Source organism: Dasypus novemcinctus, chromosome 5 (genome assembly GCF_030445035.2).
Source record: "Dasypus novemcinctus isolate mDasNov1 chromosome 5, mDasNov1.1.hap2, whole genome shotgun sequence".
NCBI lineage: Eukaryota > Metazoa > Chordata > Mammalia > Cingulata > Dasypodidae > Dasypus > Dasypus novemcinctus.
Window position 1 is genome coordinate 147726509 of NC_080677.1, and position 27511 is coordinate 147754019.

The 27511-nt window shown below is 36.5% G+C and overlaps 1 long non-coding RNA gene across 2 annotated transcripts in view; it reads left to right on the forward strand.

Moving 5' to 3' along the window:
• Positions 1–1048: 1048 nt before the first annotated feature.
• LOC111759892 (uncharacterized) overlaps positions 1049–27511 on the forward strand; it is a 70939-nt gene continuing 44476 nt past the window's right edge. For both annotated transcript variants that reach the window (XR_011648921.1, XR_009185931.1), the window contains exons 1-2: positions 1049–1185; positions 3037–3130. This is a non-coding gene — a long non-coding RNA (uncharacterized lncRNA). The remainder of the gene's footprint in view (positions 1186–3036; positions 3131–27511) is intronic.

Consider the following 27511-nt stretch of genomic DNA (forward strand, 5'->3'; position numbering starts at 1 on the left):
TGAAATACCAAGTGAACCTTGAAAACGTTTTCAGCTGCATATCTGATACTCTAATGTGTGTCATAATAAAATCTTTTTGGCTTAACTTGGCATGTATTTCCTGACTTTCACAATCCAAATATTGGATTTGGAAACAATACTGGAAATTACTGAATTTTCATGTTTGAAAACATTTTTTGCTAAGGAGTCAATTTACTATGTGAAGTCTTGTCAAGGCACTTTGAAAAAAGTAAGCTTTCAGACATTAAGACCTTGTTTTGAATTGAAAGTTAATCAATATAGAGAAAACAAAAATGAATGAGAAAACCTAAGAAAATACAGCAATGAGAGACTGATAAAGGGCTTTGCAAAGCACTAAATGCTACAAAAGAACCTGTTATTAATATTGCCTTTATCATAGGTATATATGTCTCTAAGACAACTGTTCAACTAGGAAAGGATATTAACCTTGAAGTGTGTTGTTTGATCAACTTTGATCATATCAGGAAAAGTATAAGTGAAGCAGGTTTAGATGAACTGGGACTGTGTCCCCAACAGCCCTGCAGAAAAACAGTCTTGTTTTGTGAAAACCCAGGAACATTTTTTTCTTTTCTAACCTGCTTGGTATGAGTCACGTACAGCCTTCCTGAAAGATGCGAATGACAATATGCAAAAAATGCTATTGGATGCCAGCATGGTTTGAACTTCCTGACCACTTAAATCTCTGAATTTGACTTGTCTTAGAAGATATTGTCATACCATCAACAACTTAAAGCACTGACCTTAAGAGAAGGGTGGAATGAGGATGTATCAAAGGTATGCACATACATAATCAGTTTGAGCTTTCTGTACTTGGCAGCCTATTGAGGAAGTAATGCCATAAAAAATATAAGAATCAAATAAGCTCACCAGCCCTTGTCACAGACGTTGATAAGGGGGTAGGCATTTTATCTTGACTGCACTCCTTGCCCTGACCTTTGTTGACTTGTGCCCTGCTTTTCTTGTTGAACTGGGTTCTTGGAATAGCTGAACCATTTCCCCTTTCCATCTATACTAGGTGGCTCATTTTGGTAGACCAGATTACTGACATCACCCAGGAGACTAAGCAGTTTTCAAGCTATACATGGATTCTTTTTTGTTGACCTGAAGAAACTTTGGTCAATGTGTCATTTATTCATTTGAGAATACTTTGTCTTTGACATATAGGTAAGACCAGATTTTTTTCTTGTTCCTTTAATTTAGTCCTGAGTGATTTGATATAACTTTTAGATATTTATTGCCATCTTAGGTTGAACTATTCGGAGATGAAAATTTACACAATTTGCTTTTTTTCCTTTTCTGTTTTTATTCTTATTTTGAGAGGTCAAGTAAAATTAAAAATAACGTTTATCCTTCTGGATCACTATTTACTGACTTTCTTAGTTATAAATGTCTCTTTGCTTTAAACGATTAATCTTCAGATTCTTCAGAGTTAAGCTGCTACAGTTGACCTGTTAACATATATAGCATAAAAAAAATAGATTAGGGATAAGGTCACCTAAATATCCAGAGCCTTATGCAATTAGAAGGGTGTGTTGCTTTCAAAGTTTTCTATTGCTACTTAAAACATGTGAGATAACCGTGTTTGATTCAAGGTCTTTCATCTTGCCTTTAGGCTCTGACAGAGAGGAACTAGGTATCATTTCATGTTCCTGAAGTGTAGGAACAAGATCACAAAGCTCTGGGTTCTATGGGGAATAAGAGATGTGCGGGAAAATATAAAAATGACTGCAGACTTAGAGCTAGACAATTCCAAAAGGCCTCAAAGAGCAAATATCGCATGATTTCTCGTACATGAATACTTAGAATAAGCAAATTCATAGCGACAGAAAACAGAATAGTAATTACTAGAAGTGGAAGTGGGGATGAATGGGAAGCTATTTATTAATGGGTATGAGTTTCAGTTTGGGATGAAGAAAATTGTATGGAAATAAACAGTAGTGAAATTTACACAATATTTTTCGTGTATTAATGTCACAGAATTGTCCAATTAGAAATGACTAAAATGAGTTTTATGTTATGCTTATTTTTCCACAATTAAAGGTAAATAAAATTTAAAGAGTATTTCTCATACTGATTTCCATAAAAATATTAAGAAAGGCCGTAAGAAGCTAGTACTTCTTCTGCAATAACAGGATTTCATTACCACTGCTTGTAAAATTTAGCACCTATATCTGATTAAAAACTCTTTATAAACTAATAGTCAAATCTTAATTGTGAAACACTAGACTTACATTAAATTAAGGGACAAAGATCATCACAATTAATATTTTAAATTATTTTATTCATTTTACCCAAATTAATACACAAAAAAGCAAATAAATAAAATTATTTGAAAGGAGGAGGTAAACTTGTTTTTATCTATAGGTGACTTATTTGGTCAAGGTGGATTTACAGTGAAGTTGATAAAGCTTAAGATTCAAGAATCCACTTCTGAATAGGCTCTGTTATAAACTTCGCCAAACAATTCTATTTTCACCGAAATTGATAAAGACCAAGGTCTCTTTACACTGTTTTCTTGTCTATTATCTTCCCTTATGTATTGACGTTGTCATGGGCATCTGAGGATCTGTCTAAGTTGAGGTGGTGTTGAAATTATGTTATTGGGTTATATCTTGGGGTACAATTTACTTTTGTGTATCCTGATGTAGGAATGGTTTCTGGTGAAGTCTTAATGCTCGTGTTAGCACTTGACATTGAGTACAAAGGTATAGGGCCAGAGGTCATTTTGTGATATAAATATGTCCTGGAGTGCTCACCCTCAGAAATATGCGAGTAGAAAGTAGAACCTAGATTGACATGATCAGAACCTGAGCTAGTCTGTGAAAAGTTCTTCAGAATGAAATAGATCATATATGAATGAAACTTGATAGAGAAATTTTCATATTTTTAACAATCCTAATAATTTTCATGACATTCCACAATAGCAAGTCATGAAAAAGGATTTTTTCCCAATTAATAAAAAAAAATTAATTAACTATGCTAGAGGAAAGACTGATTTATTTATTTTGTTTATAGAAAAGAATAGTTACAAAATATTGCCACAGGAAGAGATGATCAAAGGGCATTTAGTCAACAGTTTGCGAAAAGCAGAAGTGGAAACATATTTCAGGTAATTAATAAAATATGCTATTCTCTTTCATACCTAATTTAATATTCATAATTTTAATTATTTTTGTTTTAAAGAGGTCTGCACCAAAATTATGTGTGCTTCAGGACCCACAAAACCTGGATCCATCCCCACTGTCTGGAACACTCAAGGAAATCCATAGCAGAATCATGAAATAAAAGATATTTCCGTGAGATTTGTTAATAAGGATTAAATCTAGATGCAAAGAACCACAAGTTATAGTATCAGTGGCTTAAGCACTCACATAGCTGCAACCCCAGGGCAGTTTTGGGAACTCCACAATGTCAGGACCCATGTTCCTTCCCCCCCATTCTCTGCTCCCGGTAATTTCATGGATCAAGATGGCTGTTGGAGCACCAGCCATTCTACTGACATTTCAGATTATAGGAAGGGTGGGTGACAAAGAAGGCCAACTATGTCTTTCGAAAAGATATTTCTGCTTACACAGTATTGGCCAAAATTTAGTCATGTGGTCAGACCTATTTGCAAATAGTCCAGGAAAGGTAGCCTATTCTGCCTGGCCATGTACTCAGGTATAATCAGAGATTCTAAAACTGAGAAGAAGGGGAGAGGAGATTGCAGAAATTCCTGCCATCTTTGTTATCGAAGGTGATAAAAAATATAAAAAGAAGAAATTAAAAGGAAGTGTATAGACCCAAAATGGATAAGAAAATTACTTAGGGGGAGTTATCTTGAATAAGGAAAGGGTGAGACCATACTTGTCCATGGTAAGATTTCACCTTCAGAAGTTGTGAGTTTTCCACAAACTAAATTGATGGGATTCCAATTAAAAAAATAATTGTAATATTGCTTAATTGTTTTGAGATTTGAAAAAAAAAAGCTCTAAAATTCAACTGCAAGTCAAATCATTCAACAGTCAGGATTTTTTTTTTTTAAGAAAACAAAATGAGTAAGAAATAATACTGTAACACCTGATGGAGTGATCAATGCTATAGAATTTTAAAATCCATAAACAGAACAAACACATAAGAACTCATCATATGATCAAAGTGGCTTTTAAAAGTCATTAAAAATAAGTAACAATATAGAATAAAAGTGACATTTAAAAGTGTGGGAGATTATGTTCTATACAATAAAAAAAAGTGTTGGAATGACTGCCTAAAAGTTTTGGAAAAAATCAAGTTTGGAAAAATCTAGTGAAAAATTAAAATGTATGCCTGTGTATGTATCAGCTGTGTTTTTTGGTAAAACTAATATTTAATTACACGACCATATCTAAGCAATTTGCTTTTGGGGGTCTGTGGGGTGGGCGCAACAGTTCTACTGTAAGCGTTTACAGCTTTGGAGGAAAGGGGTGGAGCTGCAAGTTGTCCCCCGGATCCTGGTTCGTGTCGGCTGCCGAGTGGCTGGATTGGTCTGGCCCTGGAAGGAAGACATCGGGGCCCCTGGAATGATGTTCAGGAACCACAACTGGAGCCTGTGGATCTGGCCTTTTCCTCCGGGTCTCGAGACCTTACTGACAGCGTCCTCTTGAAGTGACCATTCTGCTTTCCAGACGTTAGTGGTTTCCTAATGGGACCTGCAGGAACTCCTGGGTCCCCTAAGTTCCAAGTAAAATCCAGTGAAAAAGGCACTAATATTGACTGTGGCTCATGTGCCCTCTGAGGCACCTCTAAATTCCAAGGACACAGCCTAAATCTCTCAAGGTCAGAGTCCTCCCAGGCTTGGAACCTCCCTGGGAAAACATGTCCATATCCTCAATGACCTTAGACATCCCCTTACTTCTCTGGACATTTCTAAGGTCACTTGCACCTGTTATTAGGGCACAAAATCATTTGAGAACGTGGCATCCAACAATTGTCTGACTCCCTCACAGCCTCCTCACTGCACTGAGGCTAGAAACGGGAGAACTTTCTCCCTTGCTCTTCCTACTTGGAAGGGCTTCCATCACTGTGGGAAGTTCTGTTTCCAGCCCTGCACTTTAGCATGGTAAAGGAAGGGCTTTGTAATTTAGAAATTCTCTCACAAATTTCCGCTTTTAGGAATGATCTCGCTAGTTGTGCACAGGAAAATGAACTTATAACCCTCAAAATATAACTCCTGTTTAGCTGGGTCTTCGTTAATTGCCCAGTCAAATATAAACTCTAAAAGGCAAAGATCTTGTCTGTCTTTTCACCACTGTAGTCCCAGTGCCTAGAATAGTGTTTGGCACATAGTAGTTGATCAGTAAGTGGTTCTTTAATAAAAGAATGGTCTCTTTTCTCAAGAATTTTTCAGGTATGCCAATTTTAGCTCAACTCAGGACTCACCCCTGCAACATTCTGATGATATTTATCTGGTTTACATTTGAGTATCTCCCGTGTTGGAAAGGAAGTCACCACCTCCAAAGATGATGCTTCGTTTTATTTTTGGGAAAATTTTACTATTAAAAAATGTTTTCTTCTCTTGACCTTAGATATGTCCAACCTTCCCTTCACCATGAAGAAAATATATATAATATCTTCTGTACATGATGGAGCACTAAATATTTGAGTTGAGTTGCTTTCTCAACCTTTTCTCCTCCACCCCAGTCACAATTTATCTTCATTTGATTAAATGCCACTAGTTCCTTCACCATACTCCATGTGATTGCATTTTCAACTCTTTGGCCACTCTATTGCTTGCCTATCTATACTTTAATCTACCTGTATCTCTTATAATATGGTGCAGTCTGAACTGAGTATTTTACAGCTGTAATTTTTCTTGTTCTTGACACTGTTTTATTAATGAAATTTAAGACTGTGCAGCTGCATCTCACTGTTGGGCTTGCAGTCATCTAAGGACAATAACTCTTGTTTTTTTTTTCCAGACTGCTATGTCAGTGTCAATTTACTACAGCAGTGAATGTACATTTTTATCTATTCCACTTCATTCGATTAATTCCTAAACATCTACAACTTCTGAATTTTTATTTTATTATCTGATGACACTGCATGTCCCCTTGCTTTTCCCATGTGTATGTCAGGTATCATAATCCCTCCCTTCTTCTCTATTAACCTCAATCCATCTCCGAGGTCTTCTCAATACAAGCTGCCACTATTGGTTCATTTATTTTTTCATTCATGCAGCAAATATTTTTAACTGCTTATTATGTGCTAAGCACTCTTCTATTTTATTGTCAGCAATTGGAATCAAGCTTTCTTACTCCCTTATTTTTAGTCTCACATTGAACCACAAATCGATCCTCTTTGGTATAGATCCAAACTAATTTAGAGTCTACCTAAATGAAAGATTATTCTGCCTACATTTCTTCATCTTTGCTCAATTCAGAGTCTAGAGCAGGACTACTCAGCTTGAGGTCTGAGGATGAATAGCTGTTTGCAAACTATTTGTTTTTGATCTATCATGTGCTAAGTACAGAAATGGAGTTGAGGCTTTCAGAAAATTTTATAGCAATTTGATTAAGAGATTTTAAATCAATGAATCTAGTGATAAAAACTTTCGGCTTGTCTTTTGTATGACCTTCTTATCATTTCTTTTTATCTCATAATTGTTTTTATTATATTTTACAAAATGGTCAGAGCAGAGGTTTGCCGAACAAACAAACAAAAACAAAATCAAACTGGTCCTACACCACATAATTTGAAAAGTAACTGGTACGGAGCATCCCCCTATCCTAGCAATCCAGCAATTGTGTTTTATACTCTTGAGCATAATTTGAGTTTGCCATTTTATTTTAACTGGTGCTTAATGGGGAATGGGGAGAGGGCACTCAGGGTGTATGCCAGGGTAAGAATTACTTGTGGGCTTTTTAACCTCCCTAGATACACTGATTCATGTTCTGGGGCCTGAGCTGATCTGGTATAGAAGCTTCTTCACAAGTTAATGAAGTTGAGAAGCCCTTATTGAGACACAGTTTGGAGTGGCAGATATGAGCTATGGCAACATCATAATTGCTTGGTGGAAGAAGGCTTATCGGGGTGACCTTGTCTGTTTTGTCCACCACCCTCTCTTTCCAGTGCTGAACATACTGCCTGACTCATGGCAGGTGCTTCTTAAATATTTGAATGAAAGAAAAACTGTGAATTCAGGAGTGAGGTAAATTCATTATGCATGTGTTTACAAACAAGGTTGGTTTGGCACAAAGGCTCCAAACACCTTTGCTATATGATCTCCATCCTTCCTTTGAGTTTTGGTAGAACACGTTGCTGTCTTACAAATAGGGAGCAGTACTATGTAGGATTAATTATTAGAATAATTTTAACTGTTTTCTCTGTCTTGGTTCCTTTTCTAAACGACCACAACAACAACAAAACCAACTAATGCTTACTCTCCATAAACTGATTTTTTTATATACATTTTACCTGTTCTATATTATGGCCTGTATTAGCCAGTCAAAGGGGTGCTGATGCAAAATACCAGAAATTGGTTGGTTTTATAAAGGGTATTTATTTGGGGTAGGAGCTTGTAGATACCAGGCCATAAAGCATAAGTTACTTCCCTCAACAAAGTCTATTTTCACATGTTGGAGCAAGATGGCTGCCGACATCTGTGAGGGTTCTGGCTTCCTGGGTTCCTCTTTTCCTGGGTCTTGCTTCTCCCCAGGCTCAGGGTTCCTCTCTTTCCAGGGTTTGCTTCTTCCTGGGCTCAGGGTTCCTCTCTGCCTGGGGCTTGCATCCCTTTCTTCTGTGAGCTTACTTCCAGGGGCTCCAGCTTTAGGCTGTAGCATCAAACTCCAACATCAAAACTCCAACATCAAAAACCCCCAACTTTGTCCTTTGCCTTTATCTGTGAGTCCCCACTCACCAAGAGGTAGGGACTCAACACCCTACTGGCACAAGTAATCTCTGAATTCAATATAATCTAATATGCCCGGAGGAAACGACCAATTTACAAACATAATCCAATATTTCTTTTTGGAATTCATCAATAATATCAAACTGCTACATGGTCATAAATGCATACATGTAAAACTCTGACTGGTATATATGTATGCAAGTGTGGCTGTGCATAATTGGCATATTGCAACTTGTACTGTCTGCAGAGACAGACTGTAAACACCCCTCACTTTTGATATGTTCTTTTCTCTCATCTGCCTTCTTATTTAGCCCATAGTGGCACTCCTTGAATGTTGCATTTTTCTTTCACTTCATGTTGCAACTGCAAGGCTATGTGATTGCATATATTACACTGAATAAATTGACTGAAAAAGTAACACTTCAAAAGTGTTCATGACTTGCCAACTTGAGTAGATTTCAACTAGGCTATTATGGAATTTATAATTTCTTTTGTTTATGGTAATTAAAGTCCATCAGAGAGTGTTTTTATAAAGAGGAGAGTTTTGGCAATGTTTTTTGAATAATCTATTCAAAATAATCTATTAAAAAAAAACTTTCCCTCAAAACACTGAATGTATAAAATTAAACAATAGTAGTATCTACCTTAAGTTTGGGAGATACCTGCTGAAATTTCTACTTCTTTCCTTTAGGAAATATATTATCCAAGTTTGAATTACAGTAGAAAATCACAATCTACACAATGACTAAACTATGATCCAATATTATTTTATGTTATATTTGCTTTAAATGAGGTTTCTATGTTCATTAAAGCTATGATTGACTTTTTTTTTTTAAGAGGTACCAATAACTGAGCCCAGGACCTCATGCATAGGAAGCATGCACTCAACCACTGAGCTACATCTACTCGCTAATAGAGGTGTTTTTTTCATTTGTTTGTTTTATTTTCAGGAGGTACTGGAGAGTGAATCTGGGAAGTCGTACAGGGCAAGCAGTCACTCAACCACTTGAGCTACATCCACTCCCTGATTCTTAATAAGTGGTATTGTGAGTGAATGTTTCCAAAAAAGTTCCGATTTTCCTTTTTTGTCAATGATGGCATTAACAACCACGAGTTAGATCTTTGGAGCAGAGTTATGAGTTAAATGGAGTATTTTTCATACGTATTTTTTATAATCACCTACACAAGGGGTAATAAGCAAAGGAGACTTACTTTTAGTTGGTTTTACTACATAGTTTTTTAAAATTCTCTGTAGAGTGCATGTCTTATTGCCTGCTCCCAGGACCCAGGGCATACTGCTCTATCCCTCTCCTTGACCTTGGTATGCCATGGGGATCCAGACACTTAGTCTTAATATATAAGCAAGAAATTAGCTATCAAACTTTTTGATGCTGGCTTGCAGTTTTATAAGCTAGAAAAAATTGTTAGATTGGCCTTCAATTTGCATTTTATGTCAGATCTTGGCTGGGTTAAAGGTTCAAGTAAACTTTTATGCTTTCCCATTATTTTTTTAGGGTGGGGAAATGATATTTTTAGCACTCTTTCTAATGAGCATTTAAATGTGACATATTTATGCAGATAGAGGTCTTGCCTTTGGACTTAATATGACTTTAATTGTAAGAACAGTTTTATTATCATATATCTGGTATGCCTTGTCACTGGTAATTCTGCCTGAGTGTGGATGGGGACTATAAACGGTGAGTTGAAGGGTTTTTTAAAAAAGATATGGCCAATAGATATCCAATGTTTACTCATTGTAATACCTTTGTTTGAAAATATTCATGGTTTGTGTTGGAAAAATCTAGTTCTTCTTGGTTTTAGCCTTTTTTCCCCCCCTCCTAGGCAATAACAAAACAACATCATCAATATTTCAATTTCAGGAATATTTTTCATAACAAATTTAAACATAAATAATACTTTTACCCTTTTTACCATCTACCACACCCTTGGGACAGGATTTAAGAGCTGCTACACTAGAACATCAATGTCCCACGTGTGTTCTCAGGTTACATTAAGGTCAATCATTATACCCAAATGACAAATGTTTTCCTTCAAATGGGATTTTTATCATAAATCCTTTTGCTGATTTTGTTCAATCGAATACTTGGTTTACTTGGGGCTCAGATTATACTAAGAAAAAGGCATAGAGTAAATCAGTGATACACAAACCCACATCCTGTGAAGATACAATGTAAATTGCAAGTCAGCAGCTTGCTTTTCTTCAGCAATCTTGAAGCACAGTAAGTACTGAATCCTACTTATTATGCTTCTGAACATGCCTGGACTTCTCATGTTTGGTAGTGTATTTCTTAAGGTACCTAAAAGGAAATTTCCAAAAGAATCAAGAGAAACATTGTGCCACACGTTGAAAAGAAGAAAACTGTATGAAAGTTGCATCTAGTTTTTCTCTCCATTACAAGCAACATAAAACAAAACAAAATAAAGCTGTGAAGAGAACTTGTCTTTGATGTCCTGGGGCAATACCTTTAGCACCCCAATCACACCTCCACTAATGAGAAAAAGAAAGAAAAAAAATTCTGGGAAGCCAAAATATTAATGAAGCAATCTATATAATTGTGTACTCTGGAAGACAGCTTACCATCTGGTGTTAGCCAGTGTACTGGATGTATGTGGCTTTCTTAAGAATAAGGAAATCCTGTCTGAAAAAAAAAATCCAATTGCTATAATTCTGAGAAATCAAATAGCAATGACTTCATAAATTCTGTATTATTTTAGTAAACACCTAAATTAAAATGGTGGCCCACAGCCTCTTATTTGTAGTTATAACAGTTATTTTTCAGCCAAAATAGAAGTGATTGCTGAGGGCAAGTAAGCTAGGCAGAAAGATTGCAAGGCATGTGTTGAGAAAAAACTTAAAATCATCTTAGATAGCTGAATATAAATGATTTGGTCTTGGTAATCCTATTCAATTTTTTTCCTTTATAAATGGCTACATTAGCATCTTAGAGAGTGAAAATATGATTCTCCCTATGTTATGCTAAAAGTGATTAAATTTTATCTTTTTTATCTAGGTATAAAAGTCACAAATACCTTTTCCAGCTAAATAGTTTCACTGCGAGCCCTTATGTTTTCAGTTATCAGTGATATTAAGATGCGTATCAAGGTCATATCTAAGTGTTCAGACAAAGCTGCCACCAGTATAATTACAGTGGCTTTGATTTAGGTTTGTTAATGAGTATAATTTTCACTTATATACTGTAAGTAATTTTAAAAAGTGAGTCCATTGTGGAAAAATGACTCAGGATTCCTTTTTTTTTGAAGTAGAAAACAGGATTTAATATGATATTCAAGTACAGGATTTGCTATTGCCAAAAAATAAATTTACCCCTACAGATAGGTAATTGTTTAATACAAATAATCAATAATCCTCTCTTCCTCTCTTCCTCTCAAATATACCCTCCCACAAACCATGTCTCATGTGTCAGGATTTCTTTTAAACAGTATTATTTTTTTCCCAAATGTGAAACCCTGTCATTATCTTTTTTTTTTTTTTCATTGTGACTTGCTGACTACTGACCTATATTTCCTAGGGGTTTTCAGTTTTTATTTATTTAACCTACCTTCCTTTTTATTTTAGAAGAGAATCTTTATTTGCCTAAAATGGTATTTTCCCAGAGAAGTATCTAAAAAAAAAAAAAAAAGGAGTGATAGTGTGGGCAGAGCTAAGATTAGGAAATGGAAGGTGTTGTTGAGGCAAGGTGCTGTAAATGATGGGAATGATAGGATATTTAAAATGAAAAGGTCAGGGAAATGAATAAAAAGCTGGCCATTGCCTGAAGAGAAGATGATGGTAATGTGTTTCTCTTTCAGCTGAAGAGATGTTGAAATTGGGATTTGGGATGTGGTCGTTTAATATTTTTGAAGATATTAACTGTTTTTGTTTTTTCTCTAGCCCCCCTTTCCCTTACCTCTTGTCACACAAGCCCAATGGCTGCCTTTGTGTTCAATGCCTGATGAGTGGAACTAGAAAGAGTAGAAAACAGGGCATGGGTAGAGGAAAGCATTTGAATTGCCTAGACTTTGGTTTCCCAAGGCATACTGCCCAGTAGATTGAGCCAGATGCCTCAGAGGTAAACCTCAGAGGAACTCTAAGAAAGGGTTGAGTTTATTAGGAAAAGAGAATTGTGATTTGGTGGGTAGGTGGGGAAGCAGCAGACTGGCTGGGGATGACTGTGGCAGAGTGGAGACCTCGCTGAGCTGGGTTTTAGTCAGCAGTCTACCAAGCTGTGGTCACAACAGCTGAGCTTGTTTATATCCCTCTAAATATATGCCAGCAATTCCAATGAGTTTTATTAGGAAAACGTTAAAACCTGGATTCTAGAGTTCCATAGAAATATTTTGCATGGTTATGATAAATAAGTCATTGTTCTTGGCATGTATACATAAATCTATCCAATCAATGACTATTTTCCTAAATAGCAAAGTATACTTTCATAAAGAGCAATAATTTTAAACAGATAGTTGTCATTTAAATGATGTTAAAAGATATATTATTTTCTTCTCGTTTTTCATATCTCCATTCTCTTTAGCCTTTGTGCTCCTTCCAAACTTGAGTAGATCATTTCACCTTCCCATCTTTCCTTAGATACATAAATAGCTCCTGATATAACTCTTCAGGCACTTTCCACCTCAAGCCTTTACAATCTTTCAGGGGAAGAAAAGCTTATAAATTTACCAGAAAGGAGACAGATCAACCCTCTTCCATAGCTTTCGTGCTGCCAGAAAGCTCAAGTCAGTCTCTCTCTCTCTCTCTCTCTATCTAGCTTTCTGGATCAGGCATAGAGCGAGAGGAAAGCTGGTACATTTGGTGTGTAGATAATATAAGGCTACAGTCTGAAGACTTGTGATGATTTTTTTGCAATAATAACTCATGATGGTGTGGTACTTTTTGCTTCCGTCCTGCAGCGTCATCTCCTCTGAGATGCACTCTTGTAGTGGATCAGCCTAGTCCCTGAATTAGATTGCTGTTAAGTACTTATATTCACTCTGTTGTTTTCATTCCTCTCTTTATCTCTGACTTCTTGGCATTCCCTTATGGGTCTCTCCTCTTTTCTCATTCTTTTTCTCAGGGATCTCACTCCCCCCCATGGAGTTGATTATCTCTCTTTTAGTGAATTCCTACGTCTTTATCTCAAGGCCTCATTTCTTTCTTGAGTTTTTAGTCCTTACCAGATGAAGAACAGTGACCTCAAATAACACTTGCCTAGTAGGAGACTCATCGGTGTCTCTCTAAGTCAGTGCTCCTCCTGAGGCATCAATCCCCAGATAGAAAGATAGAGAAAGATAGAGGGAGGGAGGGACAGAGAGATATCATGTCTTCTTCCTCTCATGCATGTAATAATTTTAGGATTTAACTTTGTAGTGGGCTTCTGTCCCCACAATTCCACAGGAAACTGGTCCCTTCAAGGTCACCAATGGCCTCCATATTGCTAAAGCCAGTGTTCACTTCTCTGGAATCATTTTATTTCACTTTCAGGAGCACTTGAAACAGATGACAACATATTTCCACTTGAGATCCTTTATTATCTCCTGATTGTCCTTCTACTAGCTTCTAGAGTCTATTTTGCTGGCTCTTTTCTTCTTCTCAAACTCTAAATATCAGAGAGATAGACTCTTGCTCCCTATTCCTCCCCAACAGCACTCTCTCCCCAGGTAATTGCACAGATGTATGGCTTTAAAATGCATCTTATATCAATGATTCCTTGTTTATATTTCTAGGTACAATTCTCTCATGAGCTTCAGACTCATATATCCCATTGCCTTCTTGACATTTCCACTGTGCTGTCTAATAATACTGTAGATTTTGTATGGCCAAAGAGAACTCTCAAACAAAATAAGTAAGTAAATAATTAAAATAAAATGACTTCTCCTCACATCCTCTCTACCTCACCATCCCTTGAGTTGCTCAAACTCCAAACTTACAAACCATTCTCCCCTTCCTTAAAAAAAAAATGGATTGGTGTTTAATAGTTCTGTCATCTTCTCTACCTTGACCGTATGCCCCCATATTGGTTCCTTGATGTGCTAAAATATATATAAACTAAAATATGCCACTTTCACCATTTTTAAATGTACAGTTCAGAGGCATTAATTACATTCCCAAAATGTGCAACCATCACCATTATCTATTTCCAAGATTTTTCATCTTCCTCAACAGACTTAGTATCCATTAAGTGTTAACTCTGCATTACCACCTATCCCCCAAGCCATAGGAAACTACTAACCTACCTTCTGTCCCTATGAAATTCAGATTTTTCACAGAATGAAATCATACAATATTTGTCTTTATGTCTGACTTATTTTGAATAGTGTCATATTTTCATGGATTATCTACCTTATAGTGTGTCTTGAACTTCATTTTTTATGGATGAATAATATTCCATTGCACATATATATAAAAATTTTATTACCCATTAATCTGTGGATGGAGAGTTGAGTTGTTTCTACCTTTTGGCTTTAATGGAAAAAGAAGCTGCTATGTACATTCATACAAAAGTATCTCTTTGAGTACTTGTTTTCAACTCTTTTGGATATATACCATAAGCCTTACTTAATTCCTCACTTCCCTTTTTTTTTTTTTAAAGATTTATTTTTATTTATTTCTCTCCCCTTCTCCCCACCCCCCCAGTTGTCTGCTCTCTGTGTCCATTCTCTGTGTGTTCTTCTGTGTCCACTTCTGTTCTTGTCAGTGGCACTGGGAAACCACATCTCTTTTTTGTTGCGTCATCTTGCTATATCAGCTCTCCACGTATGCAGCGCCACTCCTGGGCAAGCTGCACTTTTCTTGCATGGGGCGGCTCTCCTTATGGGGTGCACTCCTTGTGCGTGGGGCTCCCCTATGCGGGTGACATCCCTGCGTAACACAGCACTCCTTGCGCACATCAGCACCATGCACGGGCCAGCTCCACATGGGTCAGGAGGCCATGGGTTTGAACCCTGGACCTCCCATGTGGTAGGTGGATTCTCTATCAGGTGAGCCAAATCTGCTTCCCAACCTCATTTTCCTTTATTCTCCCTTCCTATCCATTACCATATCCTCTTGATTCTTCCAAATCTGCCCATCTTTTTGCATCTCCACAACTAGCATCTCAGTCCAAGTTACTACTGTCTTCCATCAGAACTGACATAATAGCTTCCTAAAATCCTAAATACCCCCTTGTATTAACTATTTCTTTCTTTCATTCATTTATTCATTCACTCAGCTGCTATTTATTCAGTATCTATCGTGTTTCTGACATTAATCTAAGTGATGAGTATGGTGCAAGGAGATAAGCAATATACAAATAAACAAATAACTGGGGGAAAAATATGGAAAAGAGTGACAAAATGCAATGGGCAAAGGGGTTGCATTTTAGGCAGGGTCTAGGATAGGTTTTCTGATTTGGCATTTGAGTGGAGACTTGATGACATGAAGGAGGGAGCTGTGTGGAGGTCAAGGGGAAGATTGTTATGACTAGTGGTACCCAATAAATGCACAATCTCCTGAGGCAGGGGCAGGCTTGGCCTGTTCTTGGAAACAGCAAACCCAGGGTGGCTGGAGCAGAATGGGCTCCAGGAAAAGAGTAAGAAAGGACGAGGCTGGAATGGTGGTGGGTGCTGTGGAAGAGCAATCACACAGGACTGCTCATGACATTGTATAGACTTTGGACTTGATTCATTGATTCTAGTGAATAAAGCCTGGAATATTTTAAACAGAGTTACATCATCTGACATATTTTGAAAGGATCCCTTGGCTGATGGATAAAGACCCATCTCACTCCCTGCCATCCATTTTGTAATCCATTCTTGTCCACTATTCTGACCATGCCTCTTTCTATGCTCCCTGCAATTTGCTATGCATTAACCCAATGCATTAACCCAATGGCCTGCTTTCTGGAATACAGCATTTGCTCCTACCATGGAGTCTTTGTGTGTTCTTCCCTCTACTGCAGTTCTATTTTCCTTTATTTTCACATTTTCTTACTTTTCCTTTTCACTCAGCTCTGAGTTCAGCCCCCTCTAAGAGGCTTTCTCCAGGCTAAATTTATGGTACTGAGTCTTCTCTCCCACCCTACCATCACTCTCATTTACATATCTCTTAGTGTTTCTCCCTGTTTGATATTTTGTGGTATTAAAGTTTATTCTTTTGTTAATTTTTAAGTTTCCTGTTTTCCACAATAAAATGCAAGGCTCACGAGTGTAGGGTTCTTACCTGCCTTCCAATGCTCTATTCCAAGCATATGTCAGATCCTTGGTAAATATTTGTTGAAAAACTGAATGAATGAATGAATGAATCAGTACTCGTGTTTTGACTACTAATCAAAAGGCACTGTGCTGGGTTCTTGGGTTGTAAAGTGATAGATACAGTCTCTGTCCTGTGCTTGAGAGGCTTATATGTACTGGTGAAGACAGCAGATGGGTGGATGGCAGATATATAGATCAATCTACATAAAGATAGATGGAGAGGTAGATAGATGGAGGTGATGTATAGCAATATAAAATCTGTTCTTTTAATTCCCACTTTTCCATAAAGTCTTTCTAGTTCTTAGCATAGTGCTCAAAGCTGAATAAGTTCTAAATTACTATGTGTTGGCCACATGAATACATTAATAAAGACCTTCATGAAGGCAATCTAAGCTTAAGAAAGCCCTTAACATTTATTAAGATAGTCTCTTTGACAACACATAATCCACAGACATGAAGTGTTAATAATCCCACAGAACAATGCAGTCAATCATGGAAAATGATGTTTTCTGGGACACAAAGCTGGTTTGAGAAAGCAGGATTAGAGCAGCTAGGAAACACCTAGCTTTACTCAGAAACCTGTTGGAATATCATGGAGAGCTGAGTCACCATACTTTAAAAGAAGACATGGAGAAACTGTAAAATGTCCAAAGAAGAGCACCAAATTTGAATCAGAGACATGGAAAATAGAGTCTCCAAAAGAAATTCAGGAGAAAGTTAAGGCTTGACTTTATGATGACTGTTCAGTATTTCACTGGAATTGGAGTGGGGGTGAGCTGACATAGCAGTGACTTGATCGGTGGTTCTGAATAATGGACTCAAAAACATAAAAATTTATGGAACTAAATTTAGATGAAGAGAAAATTCCAGATGGTTTTAACTCAAATCCTTAGAAACCCTCAGCAGGAAGTTACAGGGGGCCTGTTCAAGATGACTCACTTGCTGTTAGAAAGAAGCTAGATCTCCTGCCTTCTAAACTAGGGTCCTTTCCACTGAGATTTTCTGGTCATCAAGTGAAAACATACTGAACTTTTTTACCAAGTGAGAGAGCAGGGTATGGTTTACCTTAAATTATTTAGACATTCCTTTACCTGATAGTTTTGAGGAGACTTTTGGCTTAGTGCTTTGAAATGTTTTCCTTTGGCAGGTTAGAAGGGAAGCAGAATAGAGGAGCAGAGCAAAGGCTAGACAGAGAGGAGGAGAGAATGGGACCCAGAAACTGGAGCAGTCATAGCTGCATGGTATCAGGGAGACATGAGCTTTGAGGAGAGAGATCTCTGTAGCACAACTCTTGAGAAAGTAAGTTCCTATGCTTCCCCTCACCTCTGCCCACCCCTCCCAGAGCTGTGGTTTCATTTTGTACCATGCACCTTCTATCATTGCATTGCATTTATTTTTCAGTGTTCTCTATTTCTACCTCTTTTACTAGACTGTCAGCTTGTTGAGGACAAAGAATGCATTCAGTTATATTTCCACTGCCAGTATGTGACCAATAGATGTTTTCGTTAGTTCAACTGATTTACTTGTTTGGGGCATTTTCCTTCCCCCTTGCTGCCCATTGTTCTTCTCTTTCCTCTGACTGATGGGTACTTTGAGTTCTTCTAGTGCCACTATCCTAATTTATAGGTAAGAGCGTCAATGGCAGATGGATGGAATGAACAAAGACCTGTGATATCCACCCCAGCATCTTTTCTACTAAATAACCTTGCCTGTCTGAGGCAAGTGTGGGCCAGAAAGGTTCTGTGATTTAGTCTGATAGTTTTAGAGCTGGAGGAGTCTGTGGAGATCAACTACTTGACCCTAATCTTTTTTATTCTTCTTTTTAAGATCTGTCTTTCTCTTTTATCGATGGGTTTTATGTTAATCCACCTCAAATCTTTCTTTTTGGAAGCAGACATGGTACAGATAAATCATAAGAAAATATTTGCAACCACATAGCACAACTATGTCAGTGTAAAATATGTTTTAGAGTTTAGTTGTACTTTTTGTTTTTCCTAAACCATGTTCTACTTAAAGCAATGCTTTATATAAAATTTTCTCCTGCAAATTCAGAAGTACTTTTCAGTGACCATTATAGCACAGGATATGCACTTAAAAAAAAAGATGAAACATTAGAATAGATTCTTTAGTAATTTTGAGCAGATGTGTTTTGCAATGAGCAGTACCCTGTACTTCATCATGCATCTTTAAAGGAAGTGGTTTTGTTAGAGTAATCTCAGCAAAAAAAAAGATTCTTGCTCTAAATAATTACCAGCATTTTTGCTGTAGAAAATGGAAACTAGAAAAGTCATTATGACTGTGTTTTAGTAATATTACCAGCTTCTTTGAGTTATGAATTATGTCAAACATTCAAGATAGCATGCACAATCATAGAAAATGTATGAATTATCTGTATTTACTTAAAATAGAGTATTCTCTCCCTTGATCATATTTGCCATTTATGATATGAAGTTTTTCATACCTAGGTTGTTTTAATAGGGAGAGTATCAATCAATAAATGCCAATAGTTTTCTTTAATTACCATCCTATATTTTGAATGAGTGCCTCTTAAAGAAAAGCCTTTTGTATGCTAAAATGTTTAAAACTATTTGTTATACTTAAACCGTTAAGTGGAGAAATAATAATGGTTTTAATTAATTCTAGTTTCAGGAAAAAATATTAAAGATTACAGCACTTACCATGGCTAGTAATTGGCCTTTGGGTTTTGAGACAAGAATACTGTTTCCTTCCAGCTTTCTAATACCAGTCTTTGTTTTCCTGTGCATGAACATTAGGCAGCAATGCATGCAGTGATTTTTAGTTTGCATGGAGGATTTTGAGCCTTTATTTACAGAGCTGTTTGGTTTACCTTGTGAACAAGAAACTGGGGAAATGCACTTTTCTAACCCAGTTAAAAGCTCTCTGAAAGACCCTCAGAGGAAGTGTTCGGCCAAAGGGAGCTCAGGGACTCAGTGCCTTGGTATGTTGCAAATCACCTACAGTCAACCACAAGGCAAAACAATGGGAAAAGAAGCCAGGAACACTTTTGACCTGATTTATTTAAAAGTGGAGGGCTTGTTAGTGTTTCAAGGAAATTCTGCGCAGAAAACTAGAAGCAGCTAAATAAATCCTGAAGAACCACAGCATAGGTCAGAAACCACTCATGCCGGACTACAAAATTGTTTTACCTCTCTTTCAGTTTCCAAGGCTTAACAAATAGCAGACAGCTGGTAGAAACCCCCTGTCAACTAGTCTAAGGACAGATTACTGTAATATAGAGAAAGACTTGAGACTTGGAGCAGTGGTAGACTGGGAAAAAATTGCAACATTTTATTTTCCCTGTTTCCCAAGGCTTAATGTTGTGGGGGGGAAAAAAAATGATACTGTCAGAGATGGATGGCTGGCAGGGGAGATCTTTAACTGGAAAGTAGTACTTGGGGACCAAAACGTTTTGACCTTCTACTGCAAAGCCAGCCACTCTGCTCAATGGCACAAGCTGACTGTTTTTATACGATTTAAAAAGAGAAATATTGGTTTCTCTTATTTATCTATTTTCCCTAGTTAATTATCAATTTCTAGCTGCCTTGGCTTCCATTATTAATGTATTTGCTTCTCTTGACAAAAGCTTTCACAGTTATTTTACAGGCAAATCTCTCCAGTACAAGTAAAAATTAACTCTGTGGTTCTCTAAATTACTTTGTAATGGTGGAAGTCTAATACGTTTAATACATTTAGAAAACACGCAGCCAGTCTTTGGGATTTGATGATGGAACAAAGTCAAAAGTACAAGCAATGCCATAGTGGATTCTACCAGAATGCGTTTTGTCTGTCTCTTTGTTTTATTTTTCTTTTTAGAAATAGAAGAAGAAAGAGCCATGCCCCACTTACTCTAATTATTCTTTTCTTTTTTTTTTTTACTAAATCCGAATTTCTTTGATTTTTAATTTTAAAATAAAATCCAGTGTTTCTGATAGAGTTTCTTGAAATTTTAGGGAGAAAGGTTGGTGTGGACAGTTAATGGGTTACTTACAAATAGTATAAAATATGTAGACCTTATTCTATAGAAATTGGTAAGAAAAAGTCCTGATGTATATAGTAAGCTTAGGACATGAACAGATAATTGAAGGGAAAGAAAATACAACCAGTCAACAAATATTCAGAAAATTCCTGCTCAAAAGACATATTTAAACAATAATATGAAGCCTTTTTTAAACTTTAAATTGAACACTTAAAAAGATAGGGTTATACAGTGTGTGTGTGATTATAAATACACACAAGCCTTCTTTTTTAAAGTTCTATTTATCACTTGATAGACTAGACTTTTTTTTTTAGTTCTATTTATCACTTGATAGACTCCCCCCCAAGATGACTTCCTTGTCTGTATGCTCATTGTTTTCTGCTTGTTGTCTTTGCTTGATGTTAGCTTGGTGTCTGCTTGCTGTTTGTCTTCTTTAGGAGACACCAGAAACCAAACCGGGACCTCCCAAGTGGTACATGGCACTCAACTGCTTGAGCCACATCTGCTCCCCTAGTACAAGCCTTTTGAACGAATTGGCAAGAATCTTAAATGTTCCTACCCTTTGACTGAGTATCCCTACTTTAGGGAATGTTTTTAAAGATAATAGTAAAATAATTAACAGTAGACAAAAAAACTTCACATCTTATTTCTAATAGTATTAAAAACTTAAAGAAAACGATTTACATGTCAAACAATGTATAAATGGTTAATTTTTTCATGATATACATAGGCAACAAAATACCAAGCATTGATGAAAATGTTTGTAAAGAATTTCTAATGATGTGAGAAATACTTAGGTGTTCATGTTAGGTGAAAAAAATATAATAATATAGTTAATAATATAGTTAAAATAGGTATTTAAAAGACTCAAAAGAAGTATCTCATATCTTGAAAATATTAGCAAGTAGTTAGTTGATTTATTATTGCCTATTAACAAGGCAAAAATAGGCCCATGGATGCCCACTCTTCTATCTTTCATTTATTACTAAAAACAAAAAACTTAATTGGAGGACTCATCTCAGTTCATCTCCTTTTATCTTGATTTACTATGCACTTAATGTAAATGGCATAAATCATGTTTTAAGTTTAGGCAATGTTACACAGACGGAATAAAAACTAATTTTCCTTTCACATAATTTATGTTCACCAGACAAATGCTGCCATTCTCTAATTATTTCACTTAGCTAATATTTTAGACTATCTTCTGTAAAGAAGGCATTATGCAAGGAACTTTGTATACTATAGATAAAATAATTATGTAAATCTTTGCTTTGTATTCTTTATCAATGTATTGGGAATTTAAATCCAAATTATATTAGGAACACATTGCAACAAATATTTATTATTTAAAATATTTACTGATACAAAGGGAGAATAATTCAAAAAGTGCAAACTGAAAAATATATGTTGCAAATATTAAATCAATTTCTTTTGTCATTAGCTTAGCTTTAATATTCTCCTTGGCATCACCTTGTTAAAATAGCAATATTTAGTCATGAAAATTCACTTCTTTCTAACTATCCTCAAGAGGATATTAGGGCAATCACTTAGTAGTGAATGAAAAGATTGTTTTGACAATTTGAAAAGTCCATCCACTTGGGGGCGAAAAAAAATATTAAGTCTAACATTGGAACCTAAGTTATTCTGTTTTAAAATATCTATAGATATTAACCTCAATTCTATGATATTAGAATTAATTCTATGATATTTTAAACAAGAGTCTCGGGAAACGGACTTTGGCCCAGTGGTTAGGGCGTCCGTCTACCATATGGGAGGTCCACGGTTCAAACCCCGGGCCTCCTTGACCCGTGTGGAGCTGGCCATGCACAGTGCTGATGCGCGCAAGGAGTGCCGTGCCACGCAAGGGTGTCCCCCGCGTGGGGGAGCCCCACGCGCAAGGAGTGCGCCCGTGAGGAAAGCTGCCCAGCGTGAAAAGAAAGTGCAGCCTGCCCAGGAATGGTGCCGCCCACACTTCCTGTGCCGCTGACAACAACAGAAGCGGACAAAGAAACAAGACGCAACAAATAGACACCAAGAACAGACAACCAGGGGAGGGGGGGCAATTAAATAAAAAAAAATAAATAAATCTTAAAAAAATAAAAATAAAAAAATAAACAAGAGTCTCCACAGAACTGCAATCGACAAATATCAGATAAATTTTGGAGACCCCTAATCTGGATCCCTAATGCCCACTTTTTTGGTATTTTCACCTTCATTCAATTTACAGCATCATCCAAGCAGTTATAAAATAAATCCTTAGGGGCAAATGGTATGCAAAATTATTGGAACTTTAGATCATAACTTAAAATGACTTTAGACAGGAACTTGATGTATCTCATTTTTTGCCTGAGATGAACATTTTGACTATATGCCTTTACCATAGTCTTCTTTGATACCATTATCTTAAGCAGCTCTCCCACTTCCCTTTATGGCCTTCTTTAGACAGTGTCCTTTCAAACAGAGGTTGTTTGTATGCCCAAGATTTTTGTGAGCCTCTCCAGGAGGCCAAGGAGCACACATAAACCCACATGACTGATCTGAAGCCTCTTGAGGCAAGCTCAAACTTTATTTGAAATTTTGAGCTTCATGTTAAGCACTCATGCAAATATAGCTTTCTCCATAAAGTATCCTGCCTGTTTCACTAGAAGATTAATATTTTAAATCACTTAAGAATTGAATAAAATTCAAGCTCCCATTATAGGCACCAAATTTCTTCCTTTGGTTTTATGTTCTTTCTGACATGCTCCCAAGCACCTTCTGAGGTATGTGTGCCTTAGTTCTTGAAACAATGTCGGTTAGTGTTTTTCAGGGTCTAGAGTCTAGAACATTCACTTTTGATTGCGTTAATCAGTGACATCAATGATGAAAATATCCGTGAAGCAGGGCTCATGCCACAGTTATATTCGTATAAATACCTTTAACTGCACTTTAAAGCTGTGACAGAAAACAGTAGCAAAACAATGATTATGTCTTCTAAAATTGGATTTCTAGTTCCAGACTTATGTTGCTATGGCAATGAAAATGGTATTCTTGTAATTCATCAAAAATTTATTTCATTCATAGAGTACTTACATTACAGGACTGCTAGTGAAGATTAAATAAGTTCAAGCATGTAAAACATTGAGCACAGGGCCAAGAACAAAGAAAATACATAATAAATGCTAATACTATTAATACTAAATCCCTTTAATTTACCAAGGATTTAAGGAAAACTTCTATATATCGCATAGTGATTTAGACAATGTCAAAATAAAAGACCAAACTATAAACTATATACTCTCATGGAATTTGCTATCTTTTATTAGATATGAGAATTTTAACATGAAAAAATAAGAAAGCAAAATAAAGCAGAATGTGGTAAAATGAGGAAATCGTTATAAAATGGCAGAGGCTTTGATAATATAAGTATTATTTGTTGAGGAATTACTCTGTTGGAAAAGGTCAAGCACCTTATACACATTGTCTCATTCAGCCTCTATAAAAGTCCTTTATACATTTAAGGAGATTGAGGATCGGAAAATAAATTTGCTAAAACACCAATAGTTTGTGGTACAGCAAGGAGTTTAATCCAGGTCTATGTCTCTTTCATGCCTATGCTCTTGACAATTACACTCTTGTACCAAGAGAAATGATGGACCAAGTCTTTTCTCACTATGGCTTGAAGTTGTTGATTAACACATTTGACGATTTTTCAATGAATTATTCATTTGGGACCTACGGAATGCATAAAGCGATCATTTGAGTGAGAGGGAGCGCTGAACAAGGTTTTCTTTGGCAATGGCAGCCCTACTTGTACTGAGTTGGAATGTCTGTGGCGCTGAGGTTACCTAAGTCCATTGAAGGAAATGATGATTGGTCTGTGTTCCCCACTAATAACATTACATTCATTTTAGTGTATAATTGATGCTATTTTCCTACTACTTAAATTAAGTTGAACCAGATGCCCAGACTTATCATATTTCCAGTGTTTGCTTCAGTAGGCCTTGTTTTTAACATATTCATTCTCTGTCTTGGGAATTTTAGTGGAATCAGTAGGTGGCTTTATCACTCACTTCCACATTTAAATCCTACCTTAACAATATTTACCCTCTGATAACTGCATAGAAAGATACAGAATGAATAAAATCTAAACCTTACAAGGGCATTATATGTCATCACCTGAACCACTTCTGGTTTTGACCTGTATTCTACCCATCTTTCATACTTCTGACCCTTGGAGCAAAAATGATTTCTTCTCATGACAACTTTTAAGTTCCACCTAAATCGTATTTTGTTTGTTTATATGAGCTAAGCCCAGGTTTTTCAAACACACTGCTGCTTCATGTTTTCTCATGTTCTATTTTTCCCCTATTGGATAAGTAGCGGTTTTTCAATGTCTGTCTTAGAGCATTAGGTTTGGGTTCAAATTCTAGTATTTCCATTTGCAGTGTGACAACTTTTCTGAGTCTCTGTTTGCATAATTATGTAGCTAATAATACCTAACTTTCAGGTTATTGTGAGGATTAGATGATATGATATATAAAAAATTCCTAACATAGTGTCTGACATTACAAAGAAATTGGCATTATATGTCATTACTATGATGTGTGCTTTTGATTATTTCCGTTTTCCATCACCATTTTGGTAATAGTTTGCTAGATGCCCCCCTCCCCTGTCTTTCTCATGTGTCATAGATTACATCTCCAACTTACACTGCTACTCTATTGGGGAGAAATTACTATATTTATTGAATAGCATTTCCTGAATATATGCCTGTATTCTAAATGCTTAGTGCTTTACATATACTTTCTCATTTAATCCGCAGCAAAAACCACCCTATGAAGTAGATACTATCATGTCTACTCTCTGTATAAGGAAATTGAGTCACAGTGAGTTTAAATAGCTTGCTGAAGCTCTCATAGTCAGTACAAATCATGGATCAGAGATGAAAAGTGCGTCTTGATCCAAGACACACGTTTTTCACCATTACTTTAGAGCTGTCTTTGAGAGAATTGTATATTCATTTTTATATCAGTGACCCTGTTTTTGACCCCCATATTTAGGTCTGTTATGATATGTTTAAATTCTAATTCAACTATTCTACCTATGCATCTGATCGCCCAACTTTAAATCATTAAACAAATTTAATTCGTGTAACATTAAGTTTGCAACAATTGCTAATTGAAAGTTAAAAACTAATGTATATCATAATGTAAATAGCTTTTTTTAACCACTAGAATTTTAACCCAAACCTGATGCTCTACGACAGACATTGAGAAATCGATACTTACTTAAAGGAGATAAATAGAACATGAGAAAATACAAAGCAACAGCATGTTTGAGAAACCTGGGTATAACTCATGTATAAAAATCTTGATTTCCCAGATTTACCATCCTAAGTGGTTACATAGTAATATTTTAAAATATTCTCCATCCATATTCTCTATCATCTGTCCACTTCCCTAGAAAAAAACCTTTTTTTTTTTTTAAAGTAATGAAATGATAAAAATATCTCAACTGCAGCTTCCATGTGCTTTTGCAGGTAATAGTATCAGAGGTTCTTCTTCACAGAATTACCTTCAGGCCCTAAAGCTGTATGGCCTCTAGGCACAGAGTCAGAATCTACATTTTCCAGGGAGCAACTTTGTCATGACTGACTGGTTAGAGGTGAAGGCCCAGAATATGAAATCCCAACTCTCTCACCTTGGATTGGGACAATTCTGGGGCATTTCAGTTCCAGAGTCCCCCTGTGGGACCAGACTGCAGCATAGAAGAGTTCCACCAGTCTGCACCTCTGTTGACTTGCCTTCTCTTTCCTGCCCTGCTTCCCTTGCTTGCATGTGAATTCTGGTCTCAAGGTCTCTTTCTGGGAGACTTGAGTGAAGACAGGAGAGAACAGGAGAGAAACAAGGCATACGAATGACAGAGGCCTGAAGGAGGTATACGGGGGCCATCAATTGTTTGGATTTGACTTGCATTCATCAGGCCCAGGAGTACAGCCTGTTGCCAATATCAAGGTCAATCACCTTTTAAATGTATTTTCAATTGACTCTTATGTTTTGTGTGATCTCTGCATTTAAGTTTCTGGTTTCTGATATTTGTATTTTGCAGAAGAGTATAAGTCCCCAATAATTCTGATTTTTGGGCAAACTCAGTATGCAAAGTTTTTCTTGAAACTCTATCTAAAGGTTAAAAGTTTAGACAAAAGTAGAAAGAACAAAGGGTTGTACAGGTTTCTGATTCCATCTCTTTCACTTGACTGTATCAATAAAGTGAGTGTGCCTGCTCACTAATTCTTTTTTGTAAAATGTTCTAGCATTATTTAATTGGCTAAATATAAGTCAGAGGAATTAATTTTTTTATTATCATTTATCGAGAATCTTCTATGTATGAGACACAATGCTATGTGCTAAATGAATCACAGTATCATTTGATACAACATCTGTCAAAGATATATAATGCACAGAAGTGGCTTGAAGAAGAAAATAATTAGAATTTGACAGAGGAGTAGGAGTTGGCTGAAAGAAGCTACTTATTTTGAGACAGAAAGTAGCATTTTTCTAGTTTGACAAGCAAGATTGGATGGATGGTATGTATGGCATTTTGCTAGAGGGGACAGTGTACCAAATACTATGAGAGACAATGCAAAGTTTTTGAAAATATTTAGGGGTCCCTTATAGTTGGAAAATTAAGCACTGGGGGAGGGGATTTCAGGAGCTGACACACAATGTTTCTGTATTTATTACTAAGGAGCTGAACTATTTTACAGTTTTGACGTGGGGAGTCAGTGGAGGACTTTGATTAGAAGATCAATATAATTTCACTTGCAAGGTTCCTTCAGCACCAGTGTGGAGGAACTTTTGGAAGGGAGTAAGATAAGAACAAGGTGTTGGTGCAGTGAAGAGATGAAGAGATCTTGAAATGAAGCTAATGAGAAAAGGAATCAAGGGGAGAAGACAGGTTCAAGAAATATTTAGGAGGTAGATTCTAAGGAGCCTTTGAGTGGATGAAAAAAAGATAGAAGTATCTAGAATGAATCAGAAGTTTTCGGTTTGGGAGACTATGCGGTCCTACACAGTCCTATAGAGTTTATAGGAGAAGAGGCAGGTTTTGGGAATGGAGTTAGGGACAGGATGACTTTGACCTTGAAGAGGTTGAATTGAACATGCTTTGTGAGGTTCAGGTGAAAATGTCGAGTATTTTAACATTCAGACTCAAAAGGGTGGTGAAGGTTTGCCTGAAAGGCTTAAAAAGTAGTTTCTCTGAATATTTTTAAGTCACAGCTGAAATGCTGAATACTTTACAGTACTATTTCAAAGTATGATAGAGTAAAGCAGGGTATAGCAACTGCCAAACTTGTTGCAGAAATATGTAATTTTTGTTTTATGTTTTAAATCATAACTTCT